Here is a 27,707-nt window from a genome sequence, read left to right as displayed (position 1 = left end):
GTCTTTTCCAATATTTAATCATTTTAAATTTTCTTTCTTAATGTTTTGTAGTTTTCAGTATATAAGTCTTTTTCCTCTTTGGTGAGGTATTTTCCTGAGTATTTTTTAGGTGCAATTTTAAATGAAATTGCTTGTTTACATTCCCTTTCTGAGATTTCATTGTTAGTGTAAAGAAATGCAACTGATTTATGTATGATAATTTTGTATCCTGTTACCTTGATGAGTCTGTTCATCAGTTCTACTACTTTTTGTATGGAATATTTAGAGTTTCATGTGTATATAGAGCATCATGTTGTCTGTGTTTAATGACAACATTACCTTTTACTTGAAAATCTGAATACATTTTATTTCTTTTTCTTGTCTTCCAGTTCTATATTAAAGAGAAATGGTGAGAGTGGGAATCATAGTCTTGGTCTAGATTCTAGTGGAAAGTCATTCTGCTTTTCAATGTTGAGTATCATATCAGTTTTCAATTATCATAAGTAGTTTTTATTATGTTGAGATATGTTACTTATATGGCATTCCTACTGATTTAGATGGTAAAAAATCTGCCTGAAATGCAGGAGACCCAGGTTTGATCCCTGGATCAGGAAGATGCCCAGGAAACAGGAATGGCTATCTGTTCTAGTGTTCTTGCCTAGAGAATTTCATTGACAGAGGAGTCTGGTGGGCTACAGTCCATGGAATTGCAAAGAGTTGGACATGACTAAGCACTAACATTTTCCCTATATATTTACTTTAATAAAGTTTTTTATTATGAAAAGATGATGAATTTTATCAGTACTTTTTCATTTTCCTATTATGATTTTTATTATTTCCTTCCTTTTACTATTTTTTTCCTTCCTTACAACTTTGGGCTCTTTGCTCTTCTTTTGCTACTTCCTTTAGATGTAAAGTTAAATAGTTTGTTAGATATCTTTCTTGTTTCTTGAGTAGGTATGCATTACTATGAACTTCCCTCTTGTTAACACTATTGCTTTATCTCAGAGGTTAATATATGTCATATTCTGATTTTCATTTGTCTTCAGGGTTTTTTATGACTCCTTTGATTTCTTAAATGACTCAATATTGTTCAGTAGATCATGTTTAGCTTGCAGATATTTGTGATTTTCCAGCTTTTTTCTCATAGTCCATTTGTAGTTTCATGCTATTACAATCAGAAAAATGCTTAATATAATTTCAGTCTTCTAAATTTATTAAGATTTGTATTGTGTCCCAACATATGGTCTATTCTTGAGAATGTTACACATGCACTTATGAAGAATGTGTATTCTGCTGCATTCCATTTGGATGGAATCTTGCTACTCAAAGAGTGGTCCACACACTAAGACCTGTAGTATCAACACGAGCAGAAGGTTTCTTTGATTTTCAGAATCTCTGGGCCTATCAGAACCTGATGAATCCCAATCTGCATCAGAACTACAAACCCACATGATTCCTATGCACAATGAAGTTGGGGAAATGCTGGTCTGGAACTGGTTTTCTCATCATCTCAAGTTAACAACTGGACTGCATAATTATTTGTATTGAGTACTGTAATTGTCTAGTAGTATTGTTTCAGACATTGACAAATATCTCCCAAGGGAAAATTATCTTTGTTTGAGAACCAGTGGCCTATGGTTGAAACATGGTGCATCCTGACAGAATTCTGACCAAAACCCTTTCCTTCCTCAGTCTGAGCCTTTAAACAGATAATTTAACTGCTTAAAATGCATTCCTGCGATGGAAAATTGAGCTCACAATACTAATTCTGAGCACAAACTTTTCTTAAACTTAAATCAAGTAGTGCCTATAAGATGCTAATCTCAGGTTCAGTTCAGTTCAGTTCAGTCACTCAGTGGTGTCCAACTCTTTGCAACCCCATGAATTGCAGCACACCAGGCCTCCCTGTCCATCACCATCTCCTGGAGTTCACTCAAACTCACATCCATCGAGTTGGTGATGCCATCCAGCCATCTCATCCTCTGTTGTCCCCTTCTCCTCCTTCCCCCAATCCCTCCCAGCATCAGATTCTTTTCCAATGAGCCAACTCTTTGCATGAGGTGGCCAAAGTACTGGAGTTTCAGCTTTAGCATCATTCCTTCCAAAGAACATCCAGGACTGATCTTTAGAATGGACTGGTTGGATCTCCTTGCAGTCCAAGGGACTCTCAAGAGTTTTCTCCAACACCACAGTTCAAAAGCATCAATTCTTTAGTGCTCAGCTTTCTTCACAGTCCAACTCTCACATCCATACATGACCACAGGAAAAACCATAGCCTTGACTAGACAGACCTTTGTTGGCAAAGTAATGTCTCTGCTTCTGATTATGCTATCTAGGTTGGTAATAATTTTCCTTCCAAGGAGTAAGCATCTTTTATTTTTATTTTTTAAAATTTATGTATTTTAATTGGAGGCTAATTACTTTACAATATTGTATTGGTTTTGCCATACATCGACATGAATCTGCCACGGGTATACACGTGTTCCCCATCCTGAACTCCCCTCCCACCTCCTTCCCCATACCATCCCTCTGGGAGTCTTAATTTCATGGCTGCATTCACCATCTGCAGTGATTTTGGATCCCCCCAAAGATAAAGTTGCATTAAAATATCTAAATGTGTTCTTTAATAATTAACAAATATTTTATAGTAAGGGACTAAGTATCAGCTCTTAACTTGTGATAAAGTGTGACATTCCTAAATTTTGGGGCAAACGTGTCAAGATGCCAAAGAATGTACCATCCATAAAAAGTATAAAAGTTAGTCACTCATTGTGTCCAACTAATTGTGACCCCATGGGCTTTAGCCCACCTGGGTCCTCTGTCCATGGAACTTTTCAGGCAAGAATACTGGAGTGGGTTACCACTTCCCAGGAGATCTTCCTGATCCAGGGATCGAACCCAGTTCTCCTGCATTGCAGGCAGATTCTTTACCATCTGAGCCACCAGGGAAGCCAATTTTTTGGGCAATTGTATCAAGAAGCCAAAGAATATGGCATCCATAACTATATATCAAAAGAACACTGTCTTCCCTCTAGTTGAAGGAAGAAAGAACAGTTTTCTGACAATAAAGTCCGGTGTGCTCACCATAAATTAATCTTTTAAGGTTCAAAGGGACTTCAATCTGAGAGTTCCCTTAGTCTCAGCCTTTGGAAAAATATTAAACCAAGGGTTAAGATAAGGTGGTCCAAGTTAGACCCCTGAAAAACATACACGATTGCATTCAAAGAGTAATAAAGACTGGATTCACCTGACTTTGAACCTGTTCTCTTGAGAGCAGAGCATCATTAGAATAATTTTTCTTTTGTTTTATTCCAATTACACAGAAAGAAATCATGTACATAGAAGTAGAAATAGTGAGAGGGAAAGGTGCCTAATAAGCAGGTTCAGTTCAGTTGCTCAGTCATGTCCAACTCTTTGCAACCCCATGAACCGCAATGCCAAGACTCCCTGTCCAACATCAACTCCCAGACTCCACCCAAACCCATGTCTATTCAACCATCTCATCCTCTGTCGTCCCCTTCTCCTCCTGCCCTCAATCTTTCCCAGAATCAGGGTTTTTCCAATGAGTCAGCTCTCTGCATCTGGTGGCCAAAGTATTGGAGTTTCAGCTTCAGCATCAGTCTCTCCAATGAACACCCAGGACTGATCTCCTTTAGGATGGACTGGTTGTATCTCCTTGCAGTGCAAGGGACTCTCAAGAGTCTTCTCCAACACCACAGTTCAAAAGCATCAATTCTTCTGGGCTCAGCTTTTTTTACAGTCCAACTCTCACATCCGTACATGACTACTGGAAAAACCATAGCCTTGACTAGACAGACCTTTGTTGGCAAAGTAATGTCTCTGCTTTTGAATATGCTGTCTAGGTTGGTCATAAGTTTCCTTCCAAGGAGCAAGCATCTTTTGATTTTAATAAGCAGGTATAGAAAGCTATTAGTATGTCCCCTGCTGAGGTCCCTTAGTTTTTGCAGCCTTAAGCTGGACACGACACAGAGTTGCTTTTGGAGTCATAAGTCTGGATCAGGGGCCAGTGTTTTACTACACTCTGCTGTCTTGTCTGGTGACAGATCCAGTCTTCATCATCAGTCACCCAAGGAGTGACTCACATTCCACAAGAGACCTCCTTCTACGAAACTCCATCTAGGCAAGTCTGAGAGCACAGGAATTACTCTAGGAAAGATTTAGAGAAAATGAAACCTGAGAAGTTTTACCTGAAATCATCTAAGTGTCTGAACAGCCGAGTCCAGAGATGAGAGATAACTGTTTGTTTTCTTGGCTAACTAGTAATGTATAATTTATTTATTTAATATAATAATAAGATGTGTCTGTTTGAGTCTGCAACACAAGCTGACAATTAAGTGATGGGAATAAAGGTCCAATTAGAGGACACTGTAAAATAAGTGAAATAAATTACATGGTTCTGTGAAAATTAAAACATATGTGAGTTATGCTGTTCAGAAGAACAGAAACATGTATTATGTGTGAGGGACTATGCAGAACATCAAGTATTTTTTTAATTTCAAATTTGGGGTGTATTTGAGCATGCTCTGTATTCATTGAAAAGATCCAAATCAAAGGAGGTAGCTATTACTTTGCAACAACAGTTAGTGAGATATCTATTTCACAGTATCTTTTCTCATGCTGTGTGCTCATATGAAAAAAAAATGCATTTAATAAATCTGAAGAAGAATACTAGGTACTTTTTCTTTGCAACTATTTCATTATTTGTGAGTTTGCATGTATTGATATTTTTAGGTTTTTTACACATTTACTTTTTTATATTTTTATTTTATATTATATTTTTATTTTATAGTATAAAGAGTTCTTGCACAGTATATGTGTGTATATATATATATATACATATATATATATATACAAAATGGTCTGAGTTTTAAAGATTCTTTTTATTCCATATTTTCAGAAAAATTGATTTTTCCACTAACTGCTATTTGACATCAATTCACTTACATATAAGTGAGAGAGAGAGAGAGAGAGAGAGAGAAATGTGAGAAACTGTATATATTTTGCATTGTTAGTTATAAAAATGTGAGAAACTGTATATATTTTGCATTGTTAGTTATATTAATTTTGTCATGTCTTACCATGTTACATTTTATGCAGAGAAAGTTTTCCTCTATGCTTGGTAGTAATAACAGCCTTTTATATGTATAACACTCTTCTTGTATGTCTATATTTCTTTAATGATATATTTTTTTTCCTTTTTCGATTAGATTTGCTTTTATAAATATCAATGCAGGGGACCTGGTTTCGGTCCCTAGGAAGATTCCCTGGAGAAGGAAATGGCTACCCATTCCTGTATTCTTGCCTGGAAAAATCCATAGACAGAGGAGCCTGGTGGGCTACAGTCCATGGGGTCACAAGGAGCTGGATACGGCTGAACGACTAAGCATAGCACAGTACAGCACAGCAAGCAACTAACACTTTCACTTTCCTCTAATTTAGGGTATAGATTATCTGCTTTTGAGAGCATGCTTTGTATTATTTCCATCCTAATTTTGCATCTGGAGGTGAAATGATGGTGTGTGTGTGTGTGTGTGTGTGTGTGTGTGTGTGTGTGTGTGTGTATGTTGTGAGGCATAAGAGTCCTTAGAACAGAAGGACCTGAACTCATTTAAGCAAATTATTCCCCTTGAAATACAGACACCGGAATGTTAGCATAGTATTAAAATTAAAAGAGGATCCAGTCCCATGTACAGAATTCCTTGGGAATAAAATCAATAAAGTGTAAGAACAGCACGTGAATGAGGGCCTCCCTGTATCTTCATTCCTTAGCATTGTCTGTCCAATCTCTCCCTCTTGCTCATTCCCCTTGACACTCAAACTTCCACTTGAGCCTTTAGTATTAGAAACAATTGCCTTCTTCAAGGTCTTTGCACTACCCATTCTTCCTGCCAGGTCAACATTTACTGAGATAACTTTGACATCCCAACCTCTCTTCCTTGAGATCTCTGTTCAAATGTTACCTTGTTTGACAGCCTAGCTATATACCCAGGAAAGAATATCACCTCATCCACCACTTCCTATACATCTTCTCTGTTTTTCTTAATTTTATTTATCAGTATTTGACATGTTATAAGATTTCTATTGTTTATAGTCTTTCTCCATCATTGAACTGTGAGGACTTTTGTCTCTCAGCACACTCTACTTCTTGCTTAGGAGTTGGTGAGTACTCAGTATATACCTTCAATATTTTGTCAGAATTTCTCATTCAAAGTTTGCAATGCATTATCTCTTGAGGAAAAGACAGAGATGAACAGGAATTTACAGTCAGAGGATGACTGAAGGGAAGAAGATTCACACAAAAATTATAGGTATTGATCTCATGACTGCAAAATACAAATTGTAGAATTTCAACTATGTCAGTAAGGCCCAGTTTTGTTAAATCTATTAATTTTTTTTTTATTTCTAGGTAGTGCCCTTCAGCACATGGAATTAGAAACTGGAGCCTATTATACAGAGTGAAGTAAGCCAGAAAGAAAAATACCAATACAGTATACTAATGCATATATATGGAATTTAGAAAGTTGGTAACAATAACTCTGTATACGAGACAGCAAAAGAGACACTGATGTATAGAACAGTCTTTTGGACTCTGTGGAAGAGGGAGAGGATGGGATGATTTGGGAGAATGGCGTTGAAACATGTATAATATCTTATATGAAATGAGTCGCCAGTCCAGGTTCGATGCACGATACTGGATGCTTGGGGCTGGTGCAGTGGGATAACCAAGAGGGATGGTATGGGGAGGGACGAGGGTTCAGGATGGGGAACACGTGTATACCTGTGGGAGATTCATTTTGATATATGGCAAAACCAATACAATATTGTAAAGTTAAAAAATTAAATTAAATTTTAAAAAAAGAAAGGAAATGATGTACAAATTTCAAAATTTCTTCTTCTTGGATTTTCAGAGGAACCAGAACTGCAGTCCCTCATATTTGTGATTTTCCTCTCTATGTACCTGATCACTGTGTTTGGAAACCTGCTCATAATCCTGGCTGTCAGTTCAGATCCCCACCTCCACATCCCTATGAACTTCTTCCTCTCCAACCTGTCCTTTGCAGATGTCTGTTTCATCTCGACCACCATCCAAAATATGCTGTGGAACATCCAGGCACAGAACAAAGGTATAACGTATGAAGGCTACATCAGCCAGATAAGTTTTTTCCTGCTCTTCGCAGGGCTGGATAACTTTCTCCTGACTGTGATGGTCTATGCCTGCTACCCGGCCATATGTCACCTTCTGTGTGACATAGTCATCATGAACACCAGAATCTGTGGACTGCTGGTGCTAATGTCCTAGATCTTGGGTGCCCTGAATTCCTTGTTACAAAGCTTAATGATGCTTCAGTTATCCTTCTTCACAGACTTGGAAATCCCTCTTTTTCTGCGAACTCAATCAGGTTGTCCAATATGCCTCTTTTGACACTTTTCTTAGCGACACAGTAATATATTTTGCAGCCGCAATCCTGGGTGGCAGTCCATTCACTAGAATCATTTATTCAAACTCTAAGATAGTTTCCTCCATATGACAAAATTCATCAACTCGGGGAATGTATAAAGCATTTTCCACCTGTGCATCTCACCTCTTGGTTGCTACCTTATTTTACTGTACAGTCCTATCAGTGTACCTCCTACCCACAGTTCACAGTTAAATATAATGGACTAAGTGATGTACACAATGGTTACACCCATGCGGAACCTCTTCATCTACAGTCTGTGGAATAAAGACATAAAGAGTGCTTTAGAGAAGGCAATGGCACCCCACTCCAGCACTCTTGCCTGGAAAATCCCATGGATGGAGGAGCCTGGTAGGCTGCAGTCCATGGGGTTGCTAAGAGTCAGACACGACTGAGTGACTTCACCTTCACTTTTCACTTACATGCATTGTAGAAGGAAATGGCAAACCACTCCAGTACTCTTGCCTGGAGAATCCCAGGGACGGGGGAGCCTGGTGGGCTGCCATCTATGGGGTCGCACAGAGTCGGACACAACTGAAGCAATCTAGCAGCAGCAGCAGGAAGATTCATTGAGGTAGCATCTCTAAAAATGCCAACTTATCTGTGGTTGAAGGAGTGAACATGATTGCAGGGCTCAGAAAATCAGAGCCAGAAATTGTTATTATTTTATCAAATTGTAGGTGTAGACTATGTTTTATCTATTATTTCCTGGTATTTTCTTTTTCTGTATATTTTTTGCTTCACACAGTCAGAGAATAATTAACACATGATCATGAGGTCTGGTTATTAGTAAATCATTAGTGGGATATGTATCGGAGAAGGCAATAGCACCCCACCCCAGTACTCTTGCCTGGAAAATCCCATGGACAGAGGAGCCTGGTAGGCTGCAGTCCATGGGGTCGCTAAGAGTCGGACATGACTGAGCGACTTCACCTTCACTTTTCACTTTCATGCATTGGAGAAGGAAATGGCAAGCCACTCCAGTGTTCTTGCCTGGAGAATCCCAGGGACGGGGGAGCCTGGTGGGCTGCCGTCTCTGGGGTCGCACAGCGTCGGACACGACTGAAGCAACTTAGCAGCAGCAGCAGCAGTGAGATATGTATGTATATATATACATGCTAATACACCTTTATATATATATATATATATATATATATATATACACATACATACATATACAGGTGCAGATTCAGTTCAGTTCAGTCTCTCAGTCATGTCTGACTCTTTTCAACCCCATGAACTTCAGCATGCCAGGCTTCCCTGTCCATTACCAACTCCCAGATCTTACTCAAACTCATGTCCATCGAGGGGCAAATTAGTTGAGATTAAATGTAGAAGCCAGATTGGGGGAGAAATAGATGAGGACATATTACCAAGCAGAGGAAGTTCACAGGAATTTATAAAGCATCAGAATTCAAATCCACAACTATAGAAGAAAAACTAGCTCTTACGCAATGAGAAAATGAAGTAAAATCTCTCAACATGTAGTCCTGCACTTATGGAGAAGAATGGTTTGCAGCAAATTGAGTGTATCAGCTGGGTAAGAATGCACTGATGTGAAGTAACTGATAAAACAAGGAGTCGAAAATGTGATGGATGTCTGACCAAAAGTGTGTGGTCTGGGTGGGAAAGAAATGAAACTTGGAGGTGACTAATGAAATGAGAATAAAAGGAAGAGTTGAAATCTAAATTTTGCTGGGCAGATGATTGGATGACATCACAGACTTAATGGGCAAGAGTTTGAGCAAATTCTGGGAGATAGTGAAGGATAGGGAAGCCTCCTGTTCTGCAGTTCATGTGGTGTCAGAGAGCTCAACATGACTTAGTGAGTGAACAACAACAACAATCAGAAGAAGAGAAACAAGAACAGATAGGAAGCTGTGATAAAAGAGTACAATATAGGAAGTTATTAATAGGATTGAAGAAGATGCTAAGATCCAGGGGACTTTCCTTCCAAAATCTTTCCACACACTAAGATTATAATGCCTCCTTCCCCTCATCCCTGCCTCCATCTCTGCCTCTCTCTCTTCCTTCCTTCTTTCCTTCCTTCCTTTTCCCTTTCCTCTTCTTCCCACCATTCCCTTCTTTTTTTTTTAACTCTTGATGACTATTTCTTGTCTTCTGTATTCTCATACCTTAAACACCATCTACCCCATCTTTATTTTAAACTGATACCATTGGCTCCAAACTCGTTTAGAAATCATAATAATTCAGAAGCAATTTTCCAAAGTGATCTGCCTCCATAACAATACACCCAGCACCTCTATCACAAAAATCTCTGCCTTCCTGCTGTTACTAAAAACACTGGTCCTATGAAAGCCAATATCTAGACAGATTCTCTTCCCCTACTAAAGAAAATCTTCAGAAAATCTCCTGTCTTTTGTAGCATCAAATTTGCTGTCACCAGTAGATTACACACCAAATCATCCAAACACTCTGCCACTTTCTCCATATTTCTTGATGAAGTTTATAATATGTGATTTGTGTGTTAATAAAATTGTGTTATGGTACCTCATAGTGGTTTTGATTTGCATTTCTCTGATAATGAGTGATGTTGAGCATCTTTTCATGTGTTTGTTAGCCATCTGTATGTCTTCTTTGGAGAAATGTCTATTTAGTTCTTTGGCCCATTTTTTGATTGGGTCATTTATTTTTCTGGAGTTGAGCTGTAGGAGTTGCTTGTATATTTTTGAGATTAGTTGTTTGTCTGTTGCTTCATTTGCTATTATTTTCTCCCATTCTGAAGGCTGTCTTTTCACCTTGCTTATAGTTTCCTTTGATGTGAGGAAGCTTTTAAGGTTAATTAGGTCCCATTTGTTTATTTTTGCTTTTATTTCCAATATTCTGGGAGGTGGGTCATAGAGGATCCTGCTGTGATGTATGTCAGAGAGTGTTTTGCCTATGTTCTTCTCTAGGAGTTTTATAGTTTCTGGTCTTACGTTTAGATCTTTAATCCATTTTGAGTTTATTAGAACAGTCTTATGGACTCTGTGGGAGAGGGAGAGGGTGGGAAGATTTGGGAGAATGACATTGAAACATGTAAAATATCATATAAGAAACGAGTTGCCAGTCCAGGTTCGATGCACGATACTGGATGCTTGGGGCTAGTGCACTGGGATGACCCAGAGGGATGGTATGGGGAGGGAGGAGGGAGGAGGGTTCAGGATGGGGGAACACATGTATACCTGTGGCGGATTCATTTTGATATTTGGCAAAACTAATACAATTATGTAAAGTTTAAAAATAAAATAAAATTAAAAAAAAGAAGCATCTAAAAAAGAAAAGAAAAGAAAAGAAAATTGTGTTATTTTGACACCACATTCCCCTCCAGATACTGCCCCTGTATCTCTGGTCTCCACTTCATGAAAATTTATCCAGAGACCATTCCAAAAGTACTAGCTCCTCTTTCTCTCCTCTATATAATAGAATGTGAACAGAGAACTGCCAGATGTACAATCTGGATTTTAAAAAAAAAAAAAAGGGGGCAGAGGAACCAGAGGTCAAATTGCCAAGCTCCATTGGATCATTGAAAAAACTAGAGAATTCCAGAAAAAAAAAAAAATCTACTTCTGCTTCATTGACTATACTAATGCCTTTGACTGTGTAGTTCATAACAAAACTGTGGAAATTTCTTAAAAGATGGGAATACCAGACCATCTTTCTTGCCTTCTGAGAAACCTATATGCAGATCAAGAAGCAACAGTTAGAACTGGACATGGAACAACAGACTGGCTCAAAACTGGGAAGGGAGAAGGTCAAGGCTGTGTGTTATCATCCTGCTGTTTAACTTACATGCAGAGTACATTATGCAAAATGCCAGATTGGATGAAGCACAAGCTGGAATCGAGATTTCCAGAAGAAATATCAATGACCTCAGATATGCAGATGAAAACACCCGTATCATAGGAAGTGAAGAGGAATTAAAGAGCCTCTTGATGAAGGTGAAAGAGGACAGTGAAAAACCTGGCTTAAAACTCAGCATTCAGAAAACAAAGGTCATGACACTCAGTCCCATCACTTCATGGCAACTAGATGGGGAAACAATGGAAACAGTGACAAACTTTATTTTCGGGGGCTCCAGAATCACTGTGAATTATTACTGCAGCCATGAAATTAAAAGATGCTTGTTCCTTGAAAGAAAAGCTATGACCAACCTAGACAGCATATTAAAAAGCAAAGACATTGCTTTGCCTACAAAGGTCCATCTAGTCAAAGCTATGGTTTTTCCAGTAGCCATGTACAGGTGTGAGAGATTGACAATAAAAAGGGTGAACACTGAAGAACTGATTAATTTGAACTGTGGTGCCACAGAAGACTCTTGAGAGTCCCTTGGACTGCAAGGAGATCAAACCAGCCAATCCTAAAGGAAATCAATCCTGAATATTCATAGGAAGGACTAATGCTGAAGTTGAAACTCCAATACTTTGGCCACCTGATGAGAAGAACTGACTCCTTGAAAAAGACCCTGATTCTGGGAAAGTTTGAAGGCAGGAGATGGGGACGACAGATGATGAGATGGTTGGATGGCATCACTGACTCAATGGACAGGAGTTTGAGCAAGCTCTAGGAGTTGGTGATGGAAAGGAAAGCCGGGCGTGCTTCAGTCCATGGAGTCAGACTCGGGCACAATGAGCAACTGAACTGAGCTCAGATCATTTATGATTAGATATCTATTTGCACAAAAGGACAGAAATGGTATGGACCTAACAGAAGCAGAAGATATTAAAAAGAGGTGGCAAGAATACACAGAAGAACTGTACAACAAAGATCTTCACAACCCAGATAATCACGATGGTGTGATCACTCACCTGGAGCCAGACATCCTGGAATGTGAAGTCAAGTGGGCCTTAGAAACCATCACTACGAACAAAGCTAGTGGAGGTGATGGAATTCCAGTTGAGCTATTTCAAATCCTGAAAGATGATGCTGTGAAAGTGTTACACTCAATATGCCAGCTAATTTGGAAAACTCACCAGTGGCCACAGGACTGAAAAAGGGCAGTTTTCATTCCAATCCCAAAGAAAGGCAATGCCAAAGAATGCTCAATCTAGTGCACAATTGCACTCATCTCACATGCTAGTAAGGTAACGCTCAAAATTCTCCAAGCCAGGCTTCAGCAATCGTGGACCATGAACTTCCAGATGTTCAAGCCGGTTTTAAAAAAAGACAGAGGTACCAGAGATCAAATTGCCAACATCTGTTGGATCATGGAAAAAGCAAGAGAGTTCCAGAAAAACATCTATTTCTGCTTTATTGACTATGCCAAAGCCTTTGACTGCATGGATCACAATAAACCATGGAAAATTCTGAAAGAGATGGGAATACCAGACCACCTGACCTGCCTCTTGAGAAATCTGTATGCAGGTCAGGAAGCAACAGTTAGAACTGGACATGGAACAACAGACTGGTTCCAAATAGGAAAAAAGAGTACGTCAAGGCTGTATATTGTCACCCTGCTTATTTAACTTCTATACAGAGTACATCATGAGAAACACTGGACTGGAAGAAGCACAAGCTGGAATCAAGATTGCCGGGAGAAATATCAATAATCTCAGATATGCAGATGACACCACCCTTATGGCATAAAGTGAAGAGGAACTAAAAAGTGATGAGAGTGAAAGAGGAAAGTGAAAAAGTTGGCTTAAAGCTCAACATTCAGAAAACGAAGATCATGGCATCTTGTCCCATCACTTCATGGGAAATAGATGGGGAAACAGTGGAAGCAGTGTCAGACTTTATTTTGGGGGGCTCCAAAATCACTGCAGAGGGTGACTGCAGCCATGAAATTAAAAGACGCTTATTCCTTGGGAAAAAAAGTTATGAGCAACCTAGATAGCATATTGAAAAGCAGAGACATTATTTTGCCAACAAAGGTCCGTCTAGTCAAGGCTATCGTTTTCCAGTGCTCATATATGGATGTGAGAGTTGGACTGTGAAGAAGGCTGAACGCCGAAGAATTGATGCTTTTGAACTGTGGTGTTGGAGAAGACTCTTGAGATTCCCTTGGGCTGCAAGATCCAACCGGTCCATTCTGAAGGAGATCAGCCCTGGGATTTCTTTGGAAGGAATGATGCTAAAGCTGAAACTCTAGTACTCTGGCCACCTCATGCGAAGGGTTGACTCATTGGAAAAGACTCTGATGTTGGGAGGGATTGGGGGCAGAAGGAGAAGGAGACGACAGAGGATGAGATGGCTGGATGGCATCATTGCCTCGATGGACTTGAGTCTGAGTGAACTCCGGGAGTTGGTGATGGACAGGGAGGCCTGGCATGCTGTGATTCATGGGGTCACAGAGTCAGACATGACTGAGCGAATGAACTGAACTGAACTGAACTGAAGGGGAAATGACCTATATTCTGGTCTATAATAAGATGGAATAGAACAAGGACATGGATCATCTTTGAGCAGTAATATGAATCCTTATTTTTAGGTTCATTTTACTCTACTTTATTTTTCCAGCACTACAAATAGACACGCAGATAATATATCCTTAAGAAACAAACATTTTAAGATTTGAAGATGTTGTAAATTAAAGTTTTACAAAACAAAACTATTAAAGGAAAAAATTAAGCTAAAATCAGAGTTAAATAATTAAAAAGAAAAAAGTATTTAATTGAGAAATAAGTTTCAGAGCTAATTCTTTGACAAAAGTCAAATAGAAAAAATCAGATATTTAAGAAAAGCAATAAATAGAAAGATTGGGGAAAAATAGGAAAGAGAAAAATGGACACATGCATAAGAAAATGCTTAAGTTTGCAAGATATTATAACTGTAAGTCAAATTTTTGAAAACCTCTAAGAAATGAATTTATTGATTAATTTATTGGTTGATTCAGGATGGAGGATAATATATCAATAGTTAAGAAAAGAATGAAATGAACATCACAACTTATCTGAGAATGCCATGGAAATGTGTGACATGAATATTGGATGAAATCCCCTTTAAGTCTTAAAGAAAAAAGAAAGTCTACCATCACTAATACTGTTTAATAATCCCTTCGATACCTACCTAAGGGCTTCCCTGGTGGCTCAGACAGTAAAGAATCTTCCTGCAATGCAGGAAATCTGAGTTGAATCCTGGGTCATGGAGATCCCCTGGAGAAGGGAAGGGCTATGCACTCTGGTATTCTTGCCTTGAGAATTCCATGGACAGAGAAGCCTGGCAGGTCTGTGGGTCACACAGAGTCGGACACAGCTGAGTGAATCACTTCACTTTGAGATCTAAATATCATTGTTTGAGGATAATAGATTGGTGGCTAATAATGAATTGACAACTGAAAACCTCTTTTCAATGAATATGATTTTAGTAAGGCAACTGATATAAAACAAATATGTAAAAACCAATAACCATTTTAAGGTGACATTCAGTAGCACATAGTACATTCATAGTGTTTTGCAAAATCACTTCTATTGTCTGACTCTTTTGTGACCCCATGGAGTGTAGCCTGCCAGGCTCCTTTGTCCATGGGATTTTCCAGGCAAGAATACTGAAGTGGTTGCCATTTTATTTTCCAGGGTATATTCCTGAGCCAGGGATCAAACCTGTGTCTCCTGCATTGACAGGTGGATTCTTTACCACTGAGCCACCAGGGAAGTCCTAAAAAAAATAAAATAAAATAAAATAATCACTTCCATCTAGTTCAAAACATTTCATCACTATGGGTGCTTCTTGTACAAATTTTTTAATTTATCTGTAAATCTCAAATTGTTCAAAAATGAAAACTTCCCCAAAAAAGAGAGTGCAAGAAAAAAAAAATTAGTGTTCATCAGTATAGTTAAAATTCTTTGAAAAAAATAATAACAAAAATAGAAATATCTTGGATCAGGGAACAGAAACTTGCAAATACACAAAGAGTAGTAAACTTACTCAATAAGCTAAAAATTTTTGAGGACTACCATGATAAACATGTATTGCAAAAATAAGTTTTAACATTATAACATGAAAGGAGATAATGCTGATAGATCCTTAGCATTTGGTTTCAGAAGAGAAATGAAGGAAGCTGACAGGAAGTAAGATTGAAAAGAACTCCGGAATTGAATTGTGTAGAATGTTTTAGTAAACAAACTTTTACCATTACATTTTCCCCACTTGTTAATACTCTGAGAGATCTGCCTGCCTTCACACCTGTTTCCAACAGCACACACTCTACTGCCATCACTGAGCCTAGTCCCCTGGATACTTTCTTTCCTGGGTGATGGATGTTCAACTCAACTCCAAGGAAGTGCAGGCAGGTGACATCAGGAGTCACTTCTCAGAAAGAGCACAGCTGAACTTCCTCCTTCCTGACAATGGAGCTGTAGTGAGAGAAGTAAAGGGCATATTTACTATTTCTGGGGCTTCAGAGATTGAATTCTCACAACTACTCATTAAGTTAATTGTTCCATTGTTACTCTATTTTCAGAGAAATTTGGTTCCCATGAGTGAGGAAGCCAAAATACAAAGGGGCTTCTTTCTAGTTTCCTACCCATGGGAGCATCTTAAATGTGAGGTAGGCATATCCCCTCCTCTTGCACCTTAGTCACAATGCTGTTTTCTCCATGGATCTAATATCCACGTTCTTTCCCATGAACATTTCTTTAACATTTAAGATTGAATTTTTTTGACTATCTAAGACACGCTGGCAAATTGTTCATAACTAAACAAGTCCCACGCACCTGAACTTGGAGTTGCCAACGAAGAATTGGGACATGCTCATCTCTCAACAAAACCATTTCCAATGACTTCCATTCACGCCATAATGTTGGAATCTACAGGAATTTCTAGGCATACAGTGAAAGAAATATGAGAAGAGGTGGATGGTTGGCAGTAGAGGCAGGACTTTGCAGGTATCTGTAGCTTCATAAGGTCAAAACAAGTCCATTGGACACTCCTCATTATTCCAGCCAGAAGAACAAACCATTTTTATTAACACACAAGGGACTGACTTTAAAGTTATAATCAACATTAACAATCTGTAAGAAAATAAAAACCAGGAAGCACTTTGGACGATTGTTTTGAGTGACTATTTTCATCTTGAACAAAGACATCAACAGGATGAGATCCTTTCTGTTGGTTTCTGCCACACAACAACATAAACCAGCTGTAAGTTTACAATTATCCCTTCTGTCTTGAGCCTCTCTCCCAACTCCCCCATCCCACCACTCTAGATTGTCACAGAACACTAGGCTGAGTTTCCTGTATTACACAGAAACTTTCTACTAGCTGTTTTACACATTGCAGGTGTGTAAAACCTATCTATCTTAATGCTTTTCTCTCAATTCATCCCACCCTCTTATTACCCTCACTGTGTCCACAAGTCCATTGGCTACACCTGTGTCTCTCTATTCCTACCCTGAAAATTAGTTCATCAGTGACTTTTTAAAAATTGAAATATAGTTGACATATTATATTACTTTCACGTGGAGTATATACTGATTTGGCATTTGAATACATTGAAAATGATAACAGAGATAAATCTAGTAAACACTTGTCCCCATGCAAGATTATAACAATATTACTGACCATATTGTCAATGTGCCATATTACTTTCCCATGATGTATGTATTTTATCACTGGAGATTTTTCCTCTTGATCCCATTCCCCTGTTTTGTTCCCCCCACACCCTGCCTACAAGCAAACACTCACTTGTTTACCAAATCTATGATTCTGTTTTCAGTTTACTTTGTATGCTTGTGTGTTCTGATTCTTAGATTATACATGTAAGTGACATCACGTGGTCTTTGCCTTTGTCTAATTTATATCACTTAGCATGATATCCCTAGGTTTTGCAACTGGCAAAATTTCGTTTTTATATGGCTGAGTAATCAGCTCAGTTCAGTCATTCAGTTGTGTCCGACTCTTTGCAACCCCTTGAACTGCAGCACACCAGGCTTCCCTGTCCATTACGAGCTTCCAGAGCTTGCTCAAACTCACATGCATCAAGTCGGTGATGCCATCCAACCATCTCATCCTCTGGCATCCTCTTCTCCTCCTGTCTTCAATCTTTCCCAGCATCAGGGTCTTTCCCAGTGAGTTAGTTCTTTGTATCGGGTGGCCAAAGTATTGGAGTTTCAGCTTCAGCATCAGTCTTTCCAATGAATAGTCAGGACTGATTTACTGTAGGTTTGACTAGTTTGATCTGCTTGCTGTCCAAAGGGCTCTCAAGAGTTTTATCCAACACAACAGTTCAAAAGTATTGATTCTTCAATGCTCAGCTTTCTTTATAATCCAACTCTCACATCCATACATGACTACTGGAAACACCATAGCTTTGACTGGATGGACATTTGTCAGCAAAGTAATGTCTCAGCTTTTTAATATGCTGTCTAGGTTTTGAATGTTGAGTTTTAAGCCAACTTTTTCACTCTACTCTTTCACTTTCATCAAGAGGCTCTTTAGTTCTTCACCCTCTGCTATAAAGATGGTGTCGTCTGCATATCTGAGGTTATTGATATTTCTTCCTACAATCTTGATTCCAGTTTGTGCTTCATCCATCCTGACATTTTGCATGACGTACTCTGTATATAAGTTAAATAGGCAGGGTGATAATATACAACCTTGTTGTACTCCTTTCCTAATTTTGAACCAGTCCATTGTTCCATGTATGGTTCTAACTGTTGCTTCTTGACCTACATACAAGTTTATCAGGAGGCAGGTAAGGTGGTCTGGTATTCCCATTTCTAAGAATTTTCCACAGTTTGTCATGATCCGTGCAGTCAAATGCTTTAGTGTAGTCAATGAAGCAGAGGTAGATGTTTATCTGAAATTTTCTAGCTTTCTCTATGATCCAATGGATGTTGGCAATTTGATCATTTGATCCTCTGCCTTTTCTTAATACAGCTTGAACATCTGGAAATTCTAGGTTCATGTACTGTCAAAGCCTAGCTTGGAGAATTTTGAGCATTACTTTGCTAGCAATGGAGCCTGAAGGTCTACCGTCCACAGGATCACAGAGTCAAACATGACTGAGCACACACACACACACACACACAAATAAAACTTAGGCAAAGACTGAGAGGCTAACAGAAATTTGTAAACAGACATGGCAGAGGGGAAGCTTTAATGGGGACAAATTTAACACCGAAATTATAGCTATTGGTTTCATGACTGCAAAATACAAATCGCAGAATTTCAACTATATTAGTGATGCTTTATGAAAATTGTTCATATTATTTTTGTGCTGTTTCCAGGTAACCCTGCTACATGAAACCAAGAAATGGTACACAGATATAACAAATTCTTCTTCTTATATTATCAAGGAAACCATAACTACAACCCCTAATATTTGGGCTTTTCCTCTCCATGTACCTGATCACTGTGTTTGGAAACTTACTCATCATCCTGGTTGTCAGCTCTGACTCCCACCCCCACCCCCAAATACTTCTTCCTCTCCAGTCTGTCCTTTGTAGACATCTGTTTCATTTCCATCACCATCCCAAAGATGCTGTGGAACATCCAGACACAGAGCAAAATTATAACATTTGCACATTGCTCTACATCAGTCAAGTATATTTTTCATATAAATTTATTTATTTTAATTGGACAAGTATTTTTTTTTTACTATCTTTGCAGGATTGGATGGCTTCCTCCTGGCTGTGATGGCTGATGACTGCTTTGTGACCATCTGTCACCCCCTGCACTACACAGTCATCATGAATCCCCAGTTCTGTGGACTGCTGGTGCTGGTATCCTAGATAATGAGTGCTTTGATTTCCTTGTTACAAAACTTAGTGATGTTGTGGGTGTCCTGTAGAGTCTTGGGAATCCCCCACTTCTTCTGTGAACGTTATCAGGTGATCCAACGTGCCTGTTGTGACACCTTTCTGAATGACATCGTGATGTATTCTTCAGCTGGAGTATTAGGTGGGGGTCCCTTCATTGGAATATTTTACTCTTACTCTAAGATAGTTTCCTCCATAAGAGGAGTTTCAGCTCAGGGGAAGTATAGAGCATTTTTGCCTGTGCATCTCACCTTTCAATTGCTGCCTTTTTTTTTTTTTTTTTTTTTTTTGCCTTATTTTATGGTATGCTTCTAGGAGTGTATCTTAGCCCTGCTGATATTCACTGGTTTAACTCAAGTTTAGCAGCCTCAGTGATGTACACTGCAGTCACAGCCATGCTGAACCCCTTCATCTACAGTCTGTAAAATAAAGACATAAAGAAGTCTCTGAAAAGATTCATTTGGATGGTTTCTACAAAAAGGCCAACTATTCTAGGACTGAGGAAGTACCCATGATTGCAGGGCTAAAATCAATGGACCCTGAAACTACCTTTATTGGATCAAATTATGGAAGTAGAAATTTCTCTTTCTATTGTGTCTTATAATTTCCATTTCTGTGACTTCAACTTCTCTCTACACTTAAGTAACTCAATTTATCAACTTTTCTGCTCGGATACCCATACAGTTTTTCCATTTGTCTATTCTCCTGCTTTCACAGAGCTTTCCCAAACTTACAACAAATAGTTGCAAAGTTCTGGTTCTTGAGAATATGAATGTCTTAAGAACAATCTCTTCTCAGGTGAAATATTATCACAAGTTTTTTTTTTTTTTTCTTTTGTTTTACTAAGAATAGTCATGAGTTGTATTACTCATATGGAATAAACTCTACTTGGCACCTTCTCTGTGAAATGTATGTAGCTCACTTTATTAGACTTTTTTTCCTGTCTCATATATAGATAGTTTGCCATTTGCTTTCCTACTGTTGCAAAGTTTTCCCCAATCTTGTATCAGAAATATTTGGAAATTCCTGTTTTTAACCCCCATAGGGCAGCCTGAATGTCTTACAAATAATTTCTTCTCTAACTATATTTATCATCCCAAGTTTTTTTTTCCCCTTTGTATACTGGAGTTAGTTGTATTTCTCATGTGAATAAAAACCACACTTGAAAACCCAGACAATGTATATTTTATAACAGAGGAACATCTGAGACCACAGTTTGCCATATTTGCATACATCATTTATTTATATATAATTACCTTAACTGTTCTTCCTGATAATGTAGAGTTTAACTAATAATGTGCTTTATAGATGGACTTCCCAGGTGGCAGTAGTGGTAAAGAAGCTGCCTGCCAATGCAGAAGCTGCCCGTTCAATCCTTGAGTCAGGAAGATATGCTGGAGAAGGGAATGGCAACCTACTCCAGTATTCTTGCTTGATGAATCCCATGGACAGAGGAGCCTGGTGGGCTACAGTCCATAGGGTCTCAAAGAGTCAGACACTACTGAAGTGACTTAGCATACATGTTCATGCTTTAGAGGTGGTGACTGAGTTTTATCCTCCTCCTTAACATCCTGTATTTTTAGTCAGTCATGTCCACATCCCTGCCATAGCGACTGGCAAAATATTTATCAAATATGTATCTCCATGTGAAGTCTACACAGAAACACAAATTTGAATAGATAGGTTGACTTAATATGGTCTTTGAGTCAAGGAAGACCTTAACTATATATGATGAAGCAAAATTTTAAATTATACTTTATATTACTAAACAATAAATTTCATTCACATGCTGTATTGAAGTGTGGAAGACTGGTGCCCAGGCAAAAGGTTTTCTTTTTTTTTTTTTTCTTTTTTGGTTTGTTCCATTTGGATGTAGAATTATTTGAAATATTTATTTTTATTATTCAATTAGCTTTTTTCTGCTTAAAAATGTACATTTCTCCCTACAAATGTGAATCCTCTACTGATCTTAATGAAATATTTCCTCTCATAAATTTTGTCATATTCACTAATTTTTTTTTGGTTAGTCTAGCTAAAGTTTTGTCAATTTTAACTTTTTAAAGAACCAGCTCAATTTTTTTTTTAATATTTGATATTGCTTTCCTCATCATTATTATATTTATCTCTGATTCAATCTTTGTTTCCTTTTCTCTTCTAATTTTGGACTCAGTTTCGTCTCCCTTTTCTAATACCTAGTCATAATTTTTCTTTTATTTTACTAAGAGTAGTAATCAAAATAGCATGGTTCTGGCACAATAAGAGACATATTAAGACCAGTATACCACAGTGGAGAGCCTGGAAGTAAACCCATGCATACATGATCACTTAATATTTGACAAACCAGATAAGAATGCTCAGTGGAGAAGAGACTGTCTCTTTAATAAATGGTCCTCAAAAACTGGGTATTCACACTTAGAAAGATGAAACTAGACTCTACTTATACCTCTCACAGTTCTGCAGTCTTAGCACTTTCAATTACACAACTCAGTATTTTCAACTGTGTTAATCATGCTATTTATGAGATCTTCAACCTCATTATCTTGTATCTAAAAATTTGGACTCTCTTGCCAATCACTCCTCAATCCCCATGCCCAGCACCTTACAATAGCCATTCTACTTTTCTTCTATATGTTTATTTTTTATATTAAACATAAGCAATATCATATAATTTTTATCTTTCTCTGACTTACTTCACTTAGCATAATGCTTTCAAGGTCTAGCCATATTGTTGCAAATGACAGGGTTTCCTTCTATTTAAATTTAAATTTCCTTGTCTATTTCTACCACATTTTGTCTACCACATTTTACCTGTCAACAGTTTGTCTCCATACAATGACTGTTGTGAATGAACGTAGGCCTGCAGATAGTCCTTTAAGATAATGTTTTTCACTTCCTCTGAATATATCCTAGAAGTGGAATTGCTGGATTATATTGTAGTTCTGTTTTAATTTCTTGAGGAGCTTCCATACAGTTTTGCATGATGGCTGTACTAGTTTACTATCCCACCAACAGTACTAAAGTGTTTCCTTTTCTCCACATCTTCTCCAGTATTTATTAGCTCTTGTCTTTTCAATAAAATACATTCTGATGGTGTGAAGTTATATCCCAGCATAGTTTTGATATACATTTACCTGAATAGTCATGGTAATTGACCACCTTCTCATGTACTTGTTGGACAACTGTATATCTTTGTCCTTTGGAAAAATGAAAAAAATGTCCAAAGGAAAAATGTCCTTTGCCCTTCTTTTTCTTCCAGTATTCTTTAGATATAATTGACATGTAGCACTGTGTAAACTGGGGCTTCCCTGGTGGCTCAGGCAGTAAAGAATTTTCCTGCAATGAAGGAGACCCAGGTTCAATCCCTGGGGAGGGGAGATACTCTGGAGAAAGAGAAGACAACTCACTCTGGTATTCTTGCCTGGAAAATCACATGGATAGAGGAGCTTGGCAGGTTACAGTCCATAGGGTCACAAAGAGTTGGACATGACTGAGTGACTAACAATTTACTGCTGTATATATAAGGTAGTAGTCAGTCAGCTTGCTTGGTAAGAAGCTACTCCTCAAATCACAATGGCTTACAATAATGAAAGTGTATTCTTATCATATTAGACACATCCTGCAAGGTGTCTATGGCTCTGACCTGGCTGTGCTAGGTTGCATGCATATCTTCATTCTGGGAGTCATGCTGATGGACCAGCTCCTATGTGAAAGGTGCTCTTTCTCGTTATAGAGAGAGACAGTAGTAGAAAGGATAGACTTTCCTAAAGCCTCTTTGAGCTTCTCCTTTGGCACTGAGCACCTCATGTCTACCCTCATTCTATCCAGCAAAGTATGTGACACGTCCAAGTTCAAAGCCAATCTGTGGGGACATGCACTCCTTCCACTTGAGGCACATTCAAGACTCAAAGCAATGGGTGAAGATGTGCAGTCCTCCTAAGAGTAAGAAGTAAGAGTAAACCAATACTTGAGAAGAATTTAAAAAGCCCACCTGGGGAAGAAGCAACCACACAGATAGTCTATACTTCTATTAGCAGCAAATCTTTATCAATTATATGCTATAGACTTGCAACAAAGGAAGATAAGAAGAGTTGGAGAAAGGTATGATTTAAGAAACAGCAGTTTTACACACATACTTAGTTTTTGTTGCTGTTTAGTCTCCAAATCCTGTCCAATTCTTTCTGAGCACATGGACTGTAGCCCACCAGTCTCCTCTCTCCATGGGATTTCCCAGGTAAGAATACTGTAGTGGGTTGACATTTCCTACTGCTGGGGATCTTCCCAACCCAGGGATGGAACCTGCGTCTTCTGCATTGCAGGTGGATTCTTTACCACTGAGACACCAGGAAGCCCTAGTAGATCATAGAAACATGGTAAAATAGACAGAATAAAAATTCTTCCTGAGGCTATATAGAGCCAACATGAGGGTGTCACAGTTTATGTCCTGTGTAGAACAACTGATGTGATGTGTCCTCACAATCACTCTGCTTCCTGTGTGGGGCCCTCGGAGCAGATATGCCTTCAAGATCACATCTCACTCTCTCCCAAGAGCAGTCATCCTGGATTCATTTCTAATCAGTAAATTCTCTGAAGTCCAAACAATCTTAGTAATTTTGGAACTTGGACAAAATCATAACAGGTGCTATGGATTGAGCATCTGTTTGTGACACGTAATTTTCTGTGACTCTAAAATATCATCAACTTCTCATGTCAGCTTCTTAGGTGGAAATTCCCCAGATTATAGATAAGGAAATAAAGGTTAAAAGTTTATTTCCTGTCAAGAGAGAAATACTCAAGAAGCACATGTAAACTTAGGTATTCAGATATTAAATGACCAGATCCAACATCTGACCACCTTTCATCAGACCTGAGGTGGGAAGGAAGAATCCTAATGGGAAAATCTAAAATACCTACACCTGACTGTAACACTGGCCCACAGTCTTGATACTCACCAGAGTGGTCCACAGAACAGGACCTGACCTGCAACATCAATAACGTCTGGGAACTTTAAATTTAAATTTAAAAAAAGAAATACTGAATCTCTAGAACACTCTAGTCTTGTCAAATCAAAGTCTGTATTTGAAAAATATTCCCTAGTTATAGTGCTTATTTAGTGAACATTGTTTCTCAACATTGACATTGTGATGGGTAATTCCTTGTGTTAGGGGATGTCCTGTGCATTTTAGTTTTGTTAAATTGTATCACTTGCCTCAGCACACTTTGTTTCAATTGTACTTCCCCAGATATGACAATCAAATATTTCTCCAGATATTTCCAAGTGTCCTCTGGAGCCAAAATCATCTCTGATTGAGAACCACTGAGCCAGAGCAAAAGAACTAGGAAATAGTCTGTGTTGTAATCAAAGCACATGCCTTACTCAGTTCATAACTTTGAGCCAATCACCTCATAATTCTGAAAATTTAGAAGAAGATTCAAAATAGTATAGTCCTCATAGGATGGCCTGTTGTAAAATTTAAATGAGACAATACATATATGATTCTAAGCTCTGCCTATGGTGTGTCAAAAAATCTAAGTGTATGTCTTATAATTCCCAAACATTTTATAAGTAAAGGGTGAAAAAACAGTTTAACACTTCTATTAAAAAACCAATACAATATTGTAAAGTTAAAAAATAAAATAAAATATTTTAAAAAATACAAAATTCCTAATTGATGTGAGGAAAGCATTATGAATCCAAGGGTTATTTTACCCATGATTTTATAGCAAAGGGACACACTTCTCTCCCTTATTCAAGACATAATACTAATTTTCTGGATATATCAAGAGCTGCCTTCTCACCATAAACCAGTGCCTTCAAGACCCAAGATACTGAGTCAAGACAGGTTCCTCAGGATTAGACTTGGAGGAAATTATTATTGAAGTTTATAAAACATTTTAGTGTCAGACCTCTGGAAGCCAGGAGAGAATCTGGAGTAGTAATAAGAACTGAATATACTTGACTTCTCACCTGGTCACTTGGGATCAGCAAATCAGTGGGGGAAAAAATCCATTCTGTCCAGACAAATTCTCCTGAGGAAACGATGTGATCAAGGTTGGAGTAATAAGGGAAAATGTGCTGAGCACGTATAATGAGCAGGTACAGGAACTATAAGGAGCTATGACCATCTCCGTGGCTGCAATGTCTGAGCAGCTCCACCTTGAGCTGGAGTGGGCATGGTTTTTGCATTTGCACTCTCTAGTCCTATTCTGCTTCACTCCTTCCTGCTCTCTTGTTGGAAGACAGAACTTCAGTCTCCATCATCAGCCATCCAGGGAGGAATTTGGAGGATTTCCGCATAAAGACCTTCCTCTCAGCTGTCCCAGCCAGGTGAGTAAAAGACTCCAGTGGGCATTGCAGGAGAAAGTTAGAAAGAGTGAAACCTATGAAACCTATGAACATTTACCTGAGGTCTTTTGAAAAGACAAACAGCTGGCCTGGAGCATAGAGGTCTCCGTGATTGTTTGATTGACTAATTTATAATACATTTATTTAATATGTTAAAAAATAAATGTCTATCAGATTCAGCAAGTCAAGGATTGTTGTTGACAGTTATGGGATGGGAATGAAAATCTAGTTGGATGAGACTCAAGAAGAAATGGGGGGGGCGTTGTTCAGTTGCTCAGTAGTGTCCAACTCTTTGCAACCCCAGCATGCCAGGCTTCCTTGTCCTTCACTATCTCCTGGAGTTTACACAAACTCCCACTGAATTGGTAATGCCATCTCATCCTCTATCATCCCCTTTTCTCCTGCCTTCAATCTTTCCCAGAAGTTTTACTGTTTAAGGGAGTAGGAAAATAAACTATTAGATTAGGAATGGTTTGCAGTGAAATGTGGACATTTCATTATTTGTTTTAATTTTTAAGATGGGGTGTATTTGAGCAACTTCTATATTCATTAGGATCCCAGTGGCATAGTGGTAAAGGATCCACCTGCCGATGCAGGAAACACGAGACACAGGTTTGATTCCTGGGTCAGGAAGATTCCCCTAGGGAATCTTCCCCTGGAGAACCTTCCCTTGGAAAATTCACTTTGGTATTCTTGCCTGGGAAATCCCATGGATAGAGGAGACTGGCAGCTTCAGTCCACTGGGTCACAAAGAGTCAGACATGACCGAGCATGCACTGAGCACACACAGATCAATGGAGTAGTTATTGCCTGATAGCCACAGTTCTTGAGATACACATTTCACAGAAGCTCCACTCACCCTGAATATTCACTTGACAAAGAAGTTGCATTTAATATATAAACAGACATATGTTAAAGGGATTAACTTTGCAATTAGTTCACCAGCTGAGAGACTGAACATAGTTTTAGGTTTATTAGCCATTTACTCTCTCTACTGCTAATTGTCTGTGTAAGCTTTTTATTTTATATACTGGTGTCTGAGTGATTTTTTTCCTTTTTTTGGCTATTTTATTTCCTTTATAAATCATTTCATCACCAACTTAGAAAATGCCAGGAATGGCACTCCAACATGTGGAAGAAGGAGAGAATTAGACATATTTTTAATACTTTGAAAAGTCTTACTGCTGAAAATAGAGATACATGTAGTGTTTCTCTCCCCACCCTTCCCCTTTCCTGCAGAGGTGTGTTAGGTGTCTTTTTGTGACACCATTTCACCCAAAACTGGTCTAAGCTGCAACCAGTTCCCTTACCACAGATTCCCTATTCCTCTCTCCCTTTATTCTTGTTTTTTTTTTTTATTGCATTCTTTCAAACAAAAAGTTATGATTTTTAAAAGAAGCTTACTATTTACCATTTAAATATTATGTATATATATATATGCTTGCTATATATATAGTTTCTATATATAATTTCTCAAATATACCCCACCTTAAAGCATATATATATATATATATATATATATATATATATGCTTTCCAGGTGGTTCAGTGTGTAAAGAATCCACCTGCAATGCAGAAGATGCAGGCAAACATGAGTTTGATCCCCACGTCAGGACAATCCCCTGGAGGTGGGCATGGTAACTCACTCTAGTATTCTTGCCTGGGAAATCTCATGGTGAGAGGAGCCTGGTAGGCTACAGTCCGTGAGGTTGCAAAGAGTCAGACATGACTGAAGTGACTGAGCATGCAGGCACCCACGCACATGTATGTATGTATGATGTATTTGTTGGGTTGTGTGAGAGTTTATAAATTGTGAGTTGTCCAGTACATCAGTTGGCTATATTTTGTCCTCCCACCCATTGCATTTTAAACATAGTAGTCATCCTTTGCTGCCATCTTGTCAAAAACATGTGTTTGTATTCAGCTTAAGATTGCTTACATCTTTTTTAAAAGCATGTTTGAATCCATTTATGTTTATACATTTGGAATTTGTAGTGTTAGATACTGCTTCCTTCACTGTTTTTAAAAATTATATTTCCAATCCTTTTCATAAGATTACATCTATTTCATTTATATTTAAACTTATGTTAACTTGAGTGTTGTTATTTTGCATATTTTCTTTTAGATTCATCTTACTCTTTTCCTAATATTCAATATTGTTTAGTAAAATTGTTTTGAATCAGCTACATTTAATCTGCTTTTATTT

Source organism: Bos indicus x Bos taurus, chromosome 7 (genome assembly GCF_003369695.1).
Source record: "Bos indicus x Bos taurus breed Angus x Brahman F1 hybrid chromosome 7, Bos_hybrid_MaternalHap_v2.0, whole genome shotgun sequence".
Taxonomy (NCBI): domain Eukaryota; kingdom Metazoa; phylum Chordata; class Mammalia; order Artiodactyla; family Bovidae; genus Bos; species Bos indicus x Bos taurus.
The sequence above is the reverse complement of the archived record's forward strand: the minus strand, read 5'-3'. Positions refer to the sequence as shown.